Here is a 16,686-nt window from a genome sequence, read left to right on the forward strand (position 1 = left end):
TTCTCCAGTGACACCACTTTCAGGCTAAGTACAGACATTTGGGGGATTTAGGAAGGGGTTAGGTCGCATTACAAATGGTCCCCTGATGTCACTTAGTTCACTTAGGTGCAGACCTGACACTTAGATCCCTAGTTAGGTGGATTTAAGTGCAAACTGAACAGAAGTTCCAGGAAGGTTAGGTCAGTCAAATAATGGCCCACTTGATATAAGTTAACCCTACTTGAAGGTAGTCTGTCTGAGATCGGGTTGACCATTTTTAGACCAATCTAACTTTCCCAGACTTCTGTATAGTTCCCAGTACAGCCCTAGGACTGGGAAAGCCCAGCTGCTGGCCCCATCCCAGGGCTGCACTTTTCCTACCCACTACTTTGGCACCAGGCTAGTAGGAGCCCCCAACCCCTTTCCCTGCTTCCCCCTCCCCAGGTACTAGCTATTCACACCCCATAACCGCCCCCCCACCCCCATCCCACAAGCTATTCCTGCTGCCAGTTTTATCAGCATTTGCCAAAGCCAGGAGCCAAAGAAGTAAATCCTGATGGGTGGAAGGATGGGGGTGTAGGTTCACTGGGTGGTCGGGGTGGGGGTAAAAGTAGTCCCTGGTTTTTCCCCTGAAGCCCTCTAGTGGACCCTGCCTACTAAACCTTCCTGGACTCCAGGACCCCTCCCCCCACAGACCCCACCTGATTCCCCCCCATGGATACCACCTATACCCCCAATTGCTCCCACAGATCCCATTTATACCCCCATCCCCCTGCAAGAGCCTGCTAACCCCTCCCTCATACCTCCCATGGAGGTCTACACCCCCAATCCCCTTGCAGACTCCACCTGCCCTCCCTCCAGCCGTCCTGCTAGCTCCCCCATCCCAACTTACCTTAGATCAGGTAGCTATTTTTAACTTGATCTAACTTCGCCAAGCATCTGTACTTAGCGTCAGTGTCCCCTAGGTTTCTTTTTTCATGTTCTGTCTTACACTTCTAAAACCCCCCTAATACAAAGAACACCCTCCAAATGTAGCTTTTCCAGTCTCCCACTCTTTCTCTTTATGTTCCTCCTCAGAGTTGCACCTGTTTGTGATCCCCACAAACACCCAAAATGTTTGCGTTTCTTTACCCTTCTCTGGGACTCCTGATTAGTTGCTTCTCTTTTTTATCAACTAAATAACAAGCACTTCAAAGGAAAAGCTTATCTGCATATTCATATCTTGTAGAGTCTCAAGCACATGTGTGCCACGTCAAGAAATAATACATACCATTTCAGAAAGCCCTCAAGTATTCCAAGGAGTGGTGGCTCAAGGATTAAGGAAGAACAAAAGTGTCCTAAAGCTTTCTCAGCCATCTCATTTTGTACCAACCATAGGTCAGTCAGTTCGAAGGATCTGCCCCAGAGCATCTCCATTAAAAATGATCAATAGTCATGCTGGTAATATTCCTTATAAGGAATTTAGGATCATGCAGTTCATTTACCAATATTCAGTAGTTTGTCCTTTTTTTAAGGAAATCTGTAAGAATACTGTATGCGTTTGTGTGGGTTTCTTGCGGCAGGGGTAAGGAGAGAAAGAGAAGCCTCAGTGTCTTTATACCTAATTAAAAATAAATTAATACGTTAGAGGTATTACACAGGAAAAAAGCTTAATGTACAAAGCAATACCAAAGCCACAAATATAAAAATATCAGGAAATGGAGGAAATTAATAATAGGCCAATACTTTATAAATAAAATATCTTGATTATATTGAGAGTTAAAAAGAGTACAGTGCTTCGCTTAATATTTAGAGTCAAGTAATGAAGAAGAAATGTATGAAAATAATTTAGCATATCAACAGAAAAATAATATAGTCTAAAATATAGGAGGATAAAATATGCATCAGCATTATATATGGTTTAGATGTAATCGCTTATACCAGTTGTAATAGGCCAGAACATTATTTAAGAGCAGCTTTTAATGAGTTTAATAGATATATAAAACACAATCTTATTTCATTATCTGTATACCTTCAGGAAATGCTTAAACTCCATATGTATTTTAAAATCTGTTTTTCACCCAAAAAGTGCTTTCTTAGGGATCTATAAATGTAATTAATTAAAAATAGTACTACTGTTTTTGCTGCATATGATATAAATACATATTGCAATTATTACTGAAAACCCACTGGAATCAGTATATTTAACAATAAATGACTGCCAGTTATGGAGAGTATAATTGAAAAATTAATGAACCTTTTTTCATCAAGGTGGTTTGGAGGACATCTTTAAAAATACATTTTATTTAAACGACTTTGCACACAAATGATTTTGCCAAGCCTGCCACCAAGCTTTTTCATGAAATTGTGTATATCTTTAGAAAAACCTAAAATAAGAAAGCTATTCTCTGTTTTGTCTTACTTATAACCTGTTTCATGCTCAACTGTTAGGTAAAGGGTCAGATTTTCCTTGCTTGGCTAATAGGACATAAATATAGACATTTCACATGATGTACCATGTAAATGTAAACCTTTGTAGTTACAAGTTTTTGTAGCTGGAGAATTGTTTTAAAAGGCATGTAATTTATTAGCTATCAGTAGCTGCTTTATTGCCTTGCCGCGCTGCAGTAATAAATAAAAGAAAGTGAACTGATTTTACAAATGGCACACAAGGTGCACATTTTGTGAAAAAAGTCTTTTTTTAAAGAATTGGCATTAAATCCTTTTTTTGTGATGACAAAGAGGCTAAGAGTGCAAACTGTATTTTCTGTTTATCGAAAACAGAGTCTTTTTTTCTCGAGGGCATTTTTTCCTATGATCATCAAGGGATTTCAAAAGCAATAAAGTGTGGAATCATTGTTCGACTTGAACAGTATTAAAACTTAGGTTTTAATTTCAGTGAAGTAATAAGATTTGAACCTGTCTCACATTACAGCACTGTAAGGCATTTAGCAATTGTATTTTAAAGGAGGTTTTTAAAATGCAGCTCACTTGTAAGCTAACTGTCTGTCTAGTAATTAATAGTTTCTCTTCAACAGAGGCTGTTGTGATCATACTAAGAAATCTCAGGTTTGTTAATAACAAATTATGATAATTGTAGGGATGTTAATTCCTAATTAGCTTAAACCAAGAACCATTTTTTGCCCTTCTCCAATTTTTAGACTGAAGACAGAAAAGTAAAGTTTAAGGGATCTAAAATTATGTTTTAGCCTCATTTTTTTTATGTTATTCTACAGCTACCAGTAAATTTCAGGAAACTTTTACTGGTTAAGGTCCTACTTCAGTCTCCTACCAGGAGTTAATAATATATCTATATGCACTAATAAATCGCAAATTACTTTTATAAAAAATTTTGTATAAGAAAACACTCAGAAAGCTAACTGTTCCCTATACTCAGACATTGAAGTTTAGCACACTACAGCTTACTTTATATAGCTTTGTAAAAGACACCTAGAGGTTTAAAATACAAATATTTCTTCCAATCAGTTTGACAACATATTGGCTGATGCGACTGTATTGGCCATTGTAAATTACACTTGGGAATAATCACAAATTTTGTTTTTAAAAAAAAGTTTATACACAGGTGCATGTTCAAAACAGTCATCAATGTTTAACATGTGAGTTGTGAGCTATGATCTTTCATGATGATTTTGAACAGTAACTGCCTCCATTAGCCATAAGGTTTGTTTCTTTATTTTAGTAGATGGCCTAGACTGTAAATATTAGAGGTTCTAAAATAAATCAACATATTATCCTAAGGATACAAAACGTAAGAGCTATTTGTGGTTGGAAACCTTTGACAGATAGTTTGGATGAAGCAGATGATTGCCCGCCTCTCGTATCTGGCCTCCATTGCTATGCCTGCAGGCAGTTTAGTGTTATAGTTGTATATTGATGTCAGGGTTACTACTGAGTGGCTAGCAATGACAGATGTCTATAATTACAGGCAATGCTTCCAGTATTTCAGAAGAGCCAGCCTGTGTTGAACAATTATCTTATTTCTGGCTTGCCAAAGAGTGCTGTTCAAATTGCTAGTCTTAGCTATGGTGGCTGTAACACTTCTCCTAATGCTTTAGGATAAACGTGCAAAAAAAATCTTTTTAAAACGTATGTAATAGATATGCAAGGCTTGATGCTGAATGGTGCTGGACACCCGCAGCTACTATTTGAGGTCAATGGGAAATTCCGAATATTGAACACTTTTAGGAATAAACCATTACAAATTATATTACTACTACTTTTATTATTTACATTTAACTGAAAAAACCCATTTTCAAGTATAGTTAAGTTTTAACTGTATTGAAGGTAAGCACGTATAATTGAATTTAGTCGCATATTATTTTTATAGTTTTCACTGCAAATAAGAATGTTGGAATTTCTATCCATGTCTAAATGTTGTTATTTCTCCTTGGAATTGTCTTACTGGAATAAATTTGTTCTCATATATCAGTCCTCAAAATGTTGATTAATTTTAATCATTCCAGGTTTTCAGCACAGTTATGTTTTTGTCATTAAAAGAAACACCTGACTGCATACAGTGTTTCAGTCTGTGCAGTGCACTGTATGGTACTGATTACCTCCTGGAGACTCCTACCACAAAACTGGATTCTGAAAGCCTGTGAATTTTAGTGATAGTCAGGGACTGTTCTAAAATTAAAACTGTAGAGTATTTAGTGAGAACTATTTTCTCAAATTCTCACCATACTACTACTAATATCTGGAGGAGGAAAAAAAGACAAAATACAATTTAAACACTTAACTAGTACTTTATTTAAAAACAATGGAGTTACACAGTGTTTAAAATTAAGCATGTGTATACATGAATGGCTAAAACAAGATCTAATGAATTAACTGAAATGTCTAGCAAGGAAAATAGAAAGAAAATGAAACCTAAAGTTATCTAACACAAAGAATGTTTGAAGAGCTAGAGAGGCACACCTAGTCTATTGACTTCCGAAACTGCCTTAAAACTAGTAGTTGCTGGCATCTTCAGTTGAATCAAGTAAACCTTTTAAGACTTTAGAATTCCTTACTTAAATAATAAACATCCACATTATTTTTAGGAATTTTATGCTAAAATCAAAGCAGAATAGAATGTGATATACATGCATTTTATACTGGGTTAACTGCTTCTGTTACAATACATCCCTTTTTTGCATGTTAAGTACACCAAGTAATAGACTAAAATATCTATTGATATTAAAAAACGTAGTTTTCTTCTTCTGTGATCTTCTGTTCAGAGCTACTTTTGATTTCTTTAATCTTTCAACCGTGAAACTATCAAAAGGGTAACCTATAGTTCTTCTGAATAGTAAATATAAATGTTGTTGTACAATGAAAGTTTTGCAATTTTTAGACTACCTGTATAAAAATATGGCTAGACTAACAACAACCCAATGCTTTCACATTAGGTACAGCTGGAATGCAAATCACTGTCCAAAAAAATTCTCATTCTTCTACATGTGTTAAGTCAAAAGAGGTTGGGGAAGGGAGAGGGAACACTGAAGACAGGATTAAAAGAATAGATGAATTTCAGTCTTCACTCCAAACAAATTCAACAAAATAAAAGAGCAATTCCATTAAGAAAAATGTATCTAAAGTGTGACATGCACTTTATTTAAAGAGTCAGGGGTTTAATCATCCTGTGAATTCTATTACTTGAGCTAATGAGAGTGGAACATCAAGAACAATTCTTAATGGTAGTATTAAGTGCTAATATCACCCTTAAGATGAACATATGAGTACAACTCTCCAGTGTTAATAGAATATTCTGTCTGACTTGCAGGAGAGAGCACCCGTTGTACAGATTTTGAATATATGGGTTATTCTGCACATACTTACAATATGCTGACATATAACCTAGAGGCAAGGATTTCTTAGGGTGATATTTTTGATTGGACCAACTGTGTAGTAGAGACTAATGTTAAGACAGGCTTTCAAATGCAGAGCATTCTTCATCAGGTCTCATTTAACCTGTGACGTTGAGTTACAGTTACTATACCTTAATTATTGTAGTCCGCAAGTACTTTTTTAAAATGTCATCTCGTAGAATGATTGTCATGATAAAAGTATCTCTGTGCAATATTTCAATCAAGTAGCCATACATCGAGGCCCAGATCCTATTCTGCCTTTGAGACGCTTAAGACTTAGCTGGTCTGGGAGGTGCGTAGCTATTTTATTCTTATTCTGGGAAGACTTGTGTGTCTCCAGAGCCTAATTCTGTTGCTCCCTGAGGAGGTGCATAGCTCTCCCATTTTTTCAGTGAGATGGACGTAGGGGGAGCATTTTATCCATTTTGATCATGTCATGATCCCGCTTGCTCAGAGATAAAATACTTACTGGAACTTTCCCTTATACCAGCATCTAGCTTGCTCAAGTGCTTACTCAAACCGGTATATCTAACTGACAACAGCACTGACTTCAGGGTAATGGGGTAGATAAGGAGGTAAGGTACCTTTGGCCCAGTAGCCTAATGAGTCTAGGTCCTACTCAGCCTACAGAGTTTTAAAACCACATTGCCCACTGCCAGGAAAGTGCCTGAAAAACTATCCCATTTTATCCAATGACTATTTTATTCAAATGCATAAACAGCTTTGGCAATAGGCCCTATAACACAGGGCTCCTTCCTTCCCATGGGAGCGGTTTCCTCACTAGACGGGAGTAGAATTTCTTCCTGCTTTTCATCCTTTGACCCTATGAATGGTGCACTCTTGGCTGGAAGGATAGAAGATGTTCTCAGTCCTGCCCAAGCCATTATCCTGCTGATTCAGAGATCTTCTGAGAAGGGCAAGACGTGGATTCTGACCCCATCAGGCTGAGGAGGGATTATAACCCAAACCTCCCATTTCTCAGGAAAGTGCTCTCAAACTAAACAGTTGACAGAAGATGGGTGGGCCATCCCCTTCTATCCTCCATCAAAGTATGGATGATCGCAGCTTCAAAATGTTATTCATTATAGGGTTTGATTTTTTTTCCTCCAAGGGGATCTCAGGATTTAAGCATAGTTAATTGGCTTCCCAGGTAAATCTGGATTGCAACAGAGCTTGATAGAATTAGCTGCTCATGTTGTCAGTGACTTGTTTCTGGGAATACTAAGTGGCCTGAGTCTTAGTCACATAGGGATCTTTTCAGGCCAGAATGGAAATACATAGGTAACCTTTAAATTGTTGTGATTTTTGTTGCTGTTGCACAGAGTGAAAGAGAATTGCACTTCATGACTCAGTATCTGATGACAAAATGTTTTAATGTTATCTTCTATGTTAGTTCTCTGCAGCAAGACATGGAGAGCTTTCAGGAAGTTATAACATCTTAAGCACTGATGGTATGCCTCAGGGTAATAACTTAACTGCAATTTTCTAAAGATTCATTATCCCAAATCTTAATTCATTATAACAGCCTTATGAAACATATAGAATCAACATTTTCTTGTATTCTCTTATTTGCACAGTGTGAGAGATTCATTGCTCTGTTTTAATTTGTTTCATGTGGTGCGTTTGAGTACATTCCATACAGTGCTGTTATTGAATTTCTGTGACTGTCATTATATAGCCATACAACCTTTAAGAACTCATATTCTGAGTTTCCCAGTTCTGTAATCTCTTTCACATTTAAGGATTGACATAATTAGGTTCTTCAGAGTTATAATGATAGTACAAAAAAACCCAAAGCTAATCCTATGTAAGGCCGAAGAGTAGACAAACACAGAGAAATAAAAATTTAATTTTTAAAGTGCTTACCAAGTTATTTCTGTTTTCTTAAATTTTAATGACATTAAAATTGCTTCAGAAAATTTTGTCTCTGTTCATATATTTATGTTTCGTTGTCTCCCTCCTTGTTATGTAGTGTAGCAAATGAATCTCAGATTAGTGAGGAAGAAGAGTATCTGTATGTAATTTGAGTACCTGATGAATTACAGTATTAACTGCTAATAAGTTATTTTAGTTGTACAGATAAAGGAAGTGTATTGTGACATTAGTTCAGAATATCCTCCACCCACTCTTGCCAAGATGCTTCCCTGATTACTTGTCCTTCCCGTCACTATTGCATTCATTTTCTTCATTGTTATTATTGTATTATCTGTGACTTGCTTACTGGCTGTAGTCATGGAAATATTGGTTCAAACCAGAACTTTTTATATGTACCTTCAGTTTCTGTGGTCATGAGGAGCTGCTAGTATTGTAGGCTGAAGTAACTGCCTGTCCAGATTTCCATGAATTTGTCCTGCATTCTTTTGAATTCCACTTGCAGAATTGATTGGAAAACCTCAAAAAAACAATTATGTTGCATTTTCTTTTTGTAAAGTTCAGTCAAGGCATGATTTGAGTTAAGGGGCAAGGCAAGGAACATAAAGGGCAATAGAAAGGGATTCTTCAAGTATGTCAAGAGGAAGTTCCAAAAAACTGTAGGCCCCTTACAAAATGTAGAAGCCAGTCTAGTTACAGATGATGGAGAAACAGCTAAAGTATCCAGTGCCTTTTTTACTTGAGTCTCCACAAATAGAGGTAGCTACTAGATGATGAGCACAGTGGGCAGCAAAGATGGGGAAGGAGACAACTTAAGGTAGTAGCAGAACAGTTTAAGGATTACTCAAAGAAGCTAGATCCTGTCATGTTGGATGGGGATGTACCTTAGGCGACTGAAGAAATTAGCTGAGGTAATTTCAGAACCATTAGTTATTAGGACTATGTGAAACTTCAGCAGCCGTTTTGTTTGAGAGGTGTTTTGGCCCATTTTGGTGCCCAAAACACTGAATCCAAAATGAAATGAAAGGCTTCAAATCATCTCTGAAACAAAATGGAACCATCCCAAATGTTTTGGATGTTTCAAAATGTTTCGGAGGTGGGTTTGAGGAAAAATAGAAACTCGGGGGGAGGAGGGGGGAGGACTATTCTGATACTGACATTTGTAGCTGGCCAGTGTCTGTGATCTGTCCCTGAGGTCCCTTCCAATCCCAGTGCTCTGGGGGGGGGACGGAGAAAGAATATATAAGGCTGTTTGTGAACTGTTCTCTGCCTTTTGTGAGATCTGTCTCTTGCAACACGAGCAGCAGAGCACATCTGAAGCATCTAGGCTGGTAGCAGTAAGTAGTTTGTTCCTAACAAGTTGTAGCCAGTCATTAGCCAATCCTTTTGCACTTACCCTTGCCTGCCATCCCTATTGTTAATCCCTTTCAAGTATTTCTTCCCCCAAAAATCCTGTTGTTTATTCTTCTTTTTTTTTTTTCACCGCAAACAAAAAGAAACCTGTACTTTGCCTGGCAGTGTCACATCACTGTGCAGGAAAGCACTACACAGAGCACACAGACACACATTTTCCAGCACACCAAACATAAAGTGTGGTGGAAAGGCCACTAGGTCTTCTGGCATGGGGAGCGAGAGGAGGCAGAGGGAGAGCTGTAAGACCCCCCCCAACTTAGATGCACCCTCTTTTCTACCAGGCATGAGACTTCTGCTGCCAGTGGCAGCAAGGAGGTGGGAGCAGTGTGTGCACCTGCCCCACCTCCACTAACACTAGCAATAATAATAACCCCCAGGACCACGAGCGGGACAGTCTTCTCCACCCCAATTTCAGTTCCCAGTCAGAGCCTTCCAGTGCCAGAGGAGGAACTGGATCTGGAACCAGGGGAGTGCAGTGGCATAGCCAGAGAAGTTCTGGGGAAAGAGGAGGAATCAGAGTTTGTGCTTCACACCCCTCAAAGTTCCCCTAGAGCCAGGTCTCCTTCTTCAGAAAGCACCTTGGAGGGGGTTGAGTTTGTGGAGGCAAGTGACTCAGGTGAGTTAGCTCCTCTTGTTGTTGTGCCTCTGCCTGCTGAGGAGGGGAATAAGGCAGGATCCCCACCCACACCCCAGAAATGAGGAGGGCATGTAGTGTGGGATCATTTTGAGGTGGCAGGTGATCCCACATATGCTATCTGCCTGCACTGCCGATGCAAGAGCAGCCACGGCAAGAACAAGAAACACTTCAGCACCACAGGGATGCTGGTGCATCTCAGAAGGCACCAGCTCCTTGCCATTTCTCCTCCTCAGCCTGGCACCAATGGGAGCATGCCCAAAGGGAAGTTCCCCTTTTGCTTCAAAGCGCCCGTCCCCCAGAAGCAGAGGCAGGCCACCCTGGACCAGTGGGGGGAAGGCAGAGGGAAAGCGGGGTGTATTCCAAAGGCAAACGAGGTCACCCAGAGTATTGGGGAGATGCTTGCTCTGCATGGCCAGCCCTTCTCCTTTGTTTAGTGGCCAGAGTTCAGGCAGCTCATGGCGCTCGTGGCCCCATCATACTACATGCACCACTTTCAGCAAGACAGTGGCACCCTCCCTGTATGAGGGATGCAGGGAGTACTTGAGGGAGGAGCTGCACAAGGCAGGTCTACAGGTGGGCCTACAATTCACCTTGGACATGTGGAGCAGCCAGGGTGGAGATCATGCCTAGCTCTCCCTCACAGGGCACTGGTGCAATCGGTCAGGGTGTCAGTGGGCTCTCCTTCAAGCAGAGGTGATGGCATCACATGGCAATGGAAATCTTGGGAGCCATGAACTGCATGGCGCAGGGGTGGCTCATTGGGCAGGGCGAGCTCACCCACAGTTTCATGGTCACTGACAACGAGGCCAATATGTTCAAGGGAGTCCATGATGCCAACATAGTTGGCATCTGCTATGTGGCATACAAGTTCCACCTCATAGTCAGGGATGCCTTGGAGGGGGACAGAGTTGCTGATCAGGGCACTGTCACAACCAGCCAGCTCATTTCAAAATGCAGGAAGGTGGTGGGCTAATTCCACTGGAGCATCGAGGGGGGCAAGATGCTGTGGGAAAAACAGGCAGAGCTGAACATTCTGCAGCACAAATCATGCAGGATGTGGAGACTCAGTGGAACTCTACATACTTGATGCTCAAAAGGCTGGTGGAGCAACTGAAGGCCATCCATGAGATGGCCTTACTCGGGGAGACAGGGATCAGTGGCCCCCTTAACAAAATGGAGTGGGATACCATCTCCCAGATCTTGGTGGTCCTCAAGCCATTCCTCAAGGCCGCTGAGAGTCTCAGCACTGGCAATACCTGCCTTAGCCAGGCGATCCCCATAGTGAGGGAGTTTCAGAACCAAATGGAGAAGTTCCAAGGGATCGATGTTTCTGGCTGGGGCAAGCTGCTGTCACCAGAGATGCAACCACTGGTGAAGCAGCTGAAGGAGGGCATCAGGAAATGGCTGTATCCATTGCAGTCCAGTACAGTCCATATGCTGGTGACCTTGTGTAACCTGAGGGTGAAGGGGAGCATGTATGCCACCAAAACCCTGGATCACTGGATGGAAGTGCTGGTGAACAGAGTTAGGGAGGCAGAAGGGCAGAGGCAGGGGGACGTGGAAGAGGGGGAACCACTGTCCTGTGCCAGCATTCCATCCACCAGCCAGTCTCCTCCACCACAGGTGTTGCCAATGTGGGCCAAAGGCATGGCTTCCGTATTGGGGTCCAGAGGCTCCAGATTCCAGCATTGGGTGGGTAGCACCAAGGCCTCAGTGGCTACGTATCTCGCCGAGGAGGTGGAGCCTCTGCTCTGCGACCCCTTGGCCTACTGGGCAAGTTGCAGCCAGATGTGGCAGGATCTGGCCACAGTTGCCTGGGAACACCTGTCCTGTCCACTGACCAGTATTCTGACTGAGAGGATGTTCGACATTGCTGGGGATGTTGTGATACCCCACCACACCTCCTTGGATCCTGGTTTGGTGGAGCAGCTGGTGTTCCTAAAGGTGAACCTCCCACTGCTGGAGTTCCCCAAGCTCCAGGAATCCACACATTTCCTTTTTAAATTTTTTTTTAAACCCTTTAATGCCCGCTCTCAGAGCTGGAGGCTGCACTTGCTGTATCACCAGCCAGCAGGAGAACGTCTCCCTGCTGAGCTCCCATGCCAGGACAAACTTGCAGGTATGGGCCAGGGCTATGGAGAAGGAGGAGGCAGCAGCTCCTGGGCATTACCAAAAACTAGACCCTACCAGCTGCAGGAGGCCCAGTGGAACTGTTGGTGGCACAGCAGCCCCCAAGAAATGCCAGCACCACAAACTTCCCTGGTGAAAAGCAGGTAGGAGGTGCCTTATAACCTCCAGCCACCATATGCACACACAGTCCTGGCTAGGGAAAGTCCAGACCTGTAAGAGCTTTGAGAGGCTTGCTGGTTGCAGTGGAGTTGTGAAGTTCTAGGTGAGCTTAGCTGCCTGGGATGCCATCTGCCAGGCATGGGCCACATTATAGGGGTGGTTTTCATAGATTTCGTAGACATTAGGGCCAGAAGGGACCTGAGAAGATCATCGAATCTAGCCCCCCGCTTGGCAAGTTTTCGGGTTTAAAACCCTTTGTCAGGCTGAGGAAGCATCTGTAGTTGATGTGTGTGCTCTTCCTAGATGGAAGGAACAGTAAAGAAGCCAGAGGCTGGCATGCAATGCAGGCAAGAAAGTCAGTCAATGAAAATATAAATTGAGGTGTTGGGGTGAGGGACAGGCTGGGGTGGGCAGGGAGGGGAGTGTAGCAGGTAAAAGTGCAGAGGTACCTGAGGAGTTGGATGCTGGGCAGATTATAGTGCGTCATAAATCCAATGTCTATATTGAGTCCATGAGTTTCTGTATCTAGGAGGTTGATGAAGTGAAGTTTATAGGCTCACCTGGCAAATAGAAGACTGAAGCAGGGTGGGGGGATTTTATAAAAGCCTTCAAGTACCTGAAGGGTTATTACAGAGGGATGGAAATGCACTTTTCTCTGTGGCTATAGGAAACAGGGCTAGCAGCAATAGACTCAAGATGTAGCAAAGAAAATTTAAGTTGTGAATTAGGAGGAACTCTCACTATGAGGGTCAGTTATTGGAACAGGCTGTCTAGAGAACGTTGTGGAGTCTCCATCACTGGAAATTTTCAAGAGTGTGTAGAACAGACACTTGGCTGAGATTGTGTAGTCTGGGATGATCCTGCCTTCAGTAGGGGAAAGATGGGAATAAGGGATGCCATACTTTCCTATAATACTACGTTATGATATTATGATATTGGCACACAGTGGTATGCATTGATTCCCTTGTGAAACTGCAGATACTGCTGTTGAGAAGGTTTAAGAATAATTATGTAGAAACTCTACAGATGCTAAAGCTTGTGCATTTAGCTTAATATAAAATATTTATTTGTAAGATGTTTCCAATTTATGGAGAAATCCTTTTTATTTAAGGGATCTAAAGGCATGTGAATGTCTCAGAACTTGCATTTTCATGTTCTATGGACTGGTTTAGGATTCAGATACCTCAGAAAGGGCATCTCCATGCAGTCCCTGGAACTCAGCCTATCTGACCACATACATTGCTCCTATCTTTGTGACCCAGTGATATAAGCCAAGTAATTCTAACTTATTTTTAAATTAGAAATTTAAAACAAGAACAGTTTCTGCGCACCTGTCACACCCCCCGTAGTACTCTGTGTACATTCCCCTTTTTAAAATTGTCATATGTTTTATGTCCAAAAATGCTTGCATTCAGCACTCACGGTGCCCAAGAATCATGGCATTTCTTGGAGCAGGAGAATATTGTCTTCTTGGTAATGATGTTTTTAATAGATGTTTACATTTCTTTACAATTTCCAGAACAAACTCAAAATGTAACCAAGAATGTATATGTAGCTCACAAATATCTCCTACATGAGTGGTTCTTAATGTTTTTGAACTTGAAGCACCCATCCATAACTTTTGTGAACTGAGTGGCAAAACTACTGTCTTTACCAAAATCCAAGACAACTTTGAATTAAAGATGATCCCCCCAATAATTAGATTCTGTAGATGGAAAATTTATAAATAGATTATAATTTTCCCTGTATAAAATCTGATTATTGGGCTGTCATCTTAAATTCATGTCTCTCCACCCTTTGCAGCAGGGGAAGCAGTGGCAGGGGGGCTGGCAGCAGGGGGAGTCAAATGGCTTGACTTTTTTTCTTTGCTCCCCTGCAGCTTGCCTCCTGTCCCCCCATTAATGCAACCCCTCTGTCTCCTACCCCCCCACTGTTGCCTTCAACCCCTGTGCCAGCCCCCTTGTGCCACTGCCCCCCTGCTTGATCCCCTTGCCACTTACTCTAAGTCCCAGCTCTAGCCCCTACCCAGCCAGGCTTCAATGGCTGTGGCAATAGCAGGTTGCAGCATTGGTTGGAACCAGGGCTGGAGCTGCTGCCTAGCCAAAAGAATACCAAGGCTGCAGGGAGTGTGGCAGGGACCCCAAGCCCAGGTTGGGACTAGTGCAGCAGGAGCTACCTTGCCACCTCTCCACCTTTTACTTGAATTTAAGATATTGACTAGGGAAAAAACCTTTTTTGGATTGAGTAAATACAGTAATTTGTATATAACAGTACTTACTTCCTTGCAGAGGAGCTGAGCAGTGGGGGTGGGGAATTGGCCAAAAATAGACAAGCCTGAGCCTGTGCTTATCTGTTTATCTCCTCACCCCTTGCCTATCTCCTCATACCTTGTGTCACCCTTCAGAGGATCTCAGCATACCCTGGTTGAGACTCACTGTACAACACTGTAAGCATGTCTACATGTGTTTTTACGCTGGCTTGAATTTACAGTACAGTAAATGGGAATAGGCCAGTGTCTACATGTGCAGGCGTTAAAGTGCTGTAGTCCCACATCAGTCCACGGTGTTACTACATAGTAAGGCATCTACACATGTGTTACTGTGCAGTAATTAATCGGGCGTAAATTTAATACCTGCATGATGCAGATACCAAATTTACACTCAAATTGGCATAATTTGCCATATTTACTGCACAGTATGGGTGTCCACATGTAGACATGCCCGTACTGCCCAATTATTTTTATTTCTGCACAGTAAATGTGCATGTGTAGACACATAATGTGTGAGGGAATTGCAGTATTTGCCCCAAATACTTGACTGAAAACAAAGGATTATTGAATTACAGAAGGTAATATAAAATGTAACATAAGGTGCATCTCTACCCTGCCTTGTGCCATGAAAGCTAACATAACAGTTACATTCTCCGCAGATTACGTGGAGACGGAGGAATTGCATGAATGCATGAAATGTTGAGAGTACAGCTAAATCTGATTTTGTTTAGATTTTTCACAGTAAGGGTTCAAGTGTAATTAAGTTGAGCAGACTTATAGTTGAGGCTGTCACTTTTATACCTATATTGCTTTGTATTTGTTGTAGATGTTTTCTAATCACTTCAATATCGTGCATTTTTGCTAAAGATTTGCCACAAAATGTGTAGGAGTCTTTAAAGCAAACAGTGTATTCATACCCTGACTTAAAATGACCCTGTCACATGTGGAAACAAATCAGATTGTTGCTGTTAATGAGCTTTTCAATTTACTATTCACTGGATCAGATAAGTGGATTTAAGAGGTAATGATCCTGTTTAGCACTCACCCTTGGCTGTCAGATCCTAGTAGTTGAGGGGAATCCCCAGGGACAAAAGCGTTGACACAGTTCTTGATGGGATAATGGGAATCAAAGCTAATGGATGATAAAAGGAGTAGTAAGAGTTATAAGGATAATTGTGGATTAAAGCACTGCTCTTTGTCAACATTGACTGCAGTTCCAGTATTTTATTTGTTAAACTTGGATGGTGAAAGCCTAGTTTGACAACATAACCCAACGATAGTAGAGCAGATGTTTGTTCACATCCAGTCTAGCTTTCTCTCCCTCTTGTTAGAAAGCATCTGAATATCAGTGTGTGTTAGTAAGGAATGTAAAACTTTCAAAGATCACGTATAAAAAAAAGTAGGAAAACAAGTTAAACCTTTTGCAAGTCATGGATAGCATGGCTTGTTACAGGAGTAGTAGTTTTGAGGATAAAAATCCTGATGTTTAAATGTTTTAAAAAAACATTTAAGTATGCTATTATAAATATTTTGAAACCTGTTTAAATACCAGTGCTATAAATGATAATTCGTCAAATATTTTTGAAAATATATAGAGAGAGATTATACTATTTGTCATCATACTTTTATTATTTATAAATGTCCTGTTCAGTGTACATTTTTATCATAATACAGTATAATCTTATTAAAAATTGACTTTTGGCCAAAACTGTAAGTAAATATATCCTTGCTGTTGAGCTTTCGTGTAGTCTTTCATTAGAGCAAAAATTGGATTGAATCATGGCTTTATTGTATTTTGATTAAAAACTGTTGAAATGTGTAGAACATGAATATATGATTGTCACTTGCTCCATCATAGTATAAAATTCTTTTTTCAAGAATAACTGAGGTGAGCATCACTTGAAGTATTAGAATTTGATTTAAATAAGTTTAGTATCTTAAGAGATATATTTTAAGTCTGTAATTCTGTGTAATTTATAGTGTGATAGTAATGGTCCAGAATAAAATTGGCACTAGATGGCACCAGCCTTTCATTACTAGGTGACTTAGGTTACACATGTTCTGAAATTGCTTCTCCCATTTTAGATCTTAGTAGATACTTGATCTGATCACATAATGTGGAAAGATTAAATATTTGACAGTCCTTGTTCTGACATCAATTAGGGTTAAAGAGACTAAACTGAGTTGCACTAGCTGGTAAAGCTATCTTTAGTCCAGGTCTTGAATGAATCTCAGAGATTATGTAGTTTGGCAAGGTATGTTGGCAGAGCAACAGTGAAGTATTTCACAAAGCATCTGTTTTTCTGGCTCTGTCAGAGTTGTACAAAGTAATTAGTTTTATGGTTATTAAAAATGTCACAACATCTTGTAAGACTATC

General features: G+C 40.9%; 1 protein-coding gene across 3 annotated transcripts in view; it reads left to right on the forward strand.

Moving 5' to 3' along the window:
• Positions 1-16,686, forward strand: part of RANBP17 (RAN binding protein 17) — a 284,697-nt gene that overhangs the window by 141,195 nt on the left and 126,816 nt on the right. The gene's annotated exons all lie outside the window — the stretch shown is intronic.

This window comes from Crocodylus siamensis, chromosome 10 (assembly GCF_052110815.1).
Source record: "Crocodylus siamensis isolate JL-2025a chromosome 10, ASM5211081v1, whole genome shotgun sequence".
NCBI classification, from domain to species: Eukaryota; Metazoa; Chordata; order Crocodylia; family Crocodylidae; genus Crocodylus; species Crocodylus siamensis.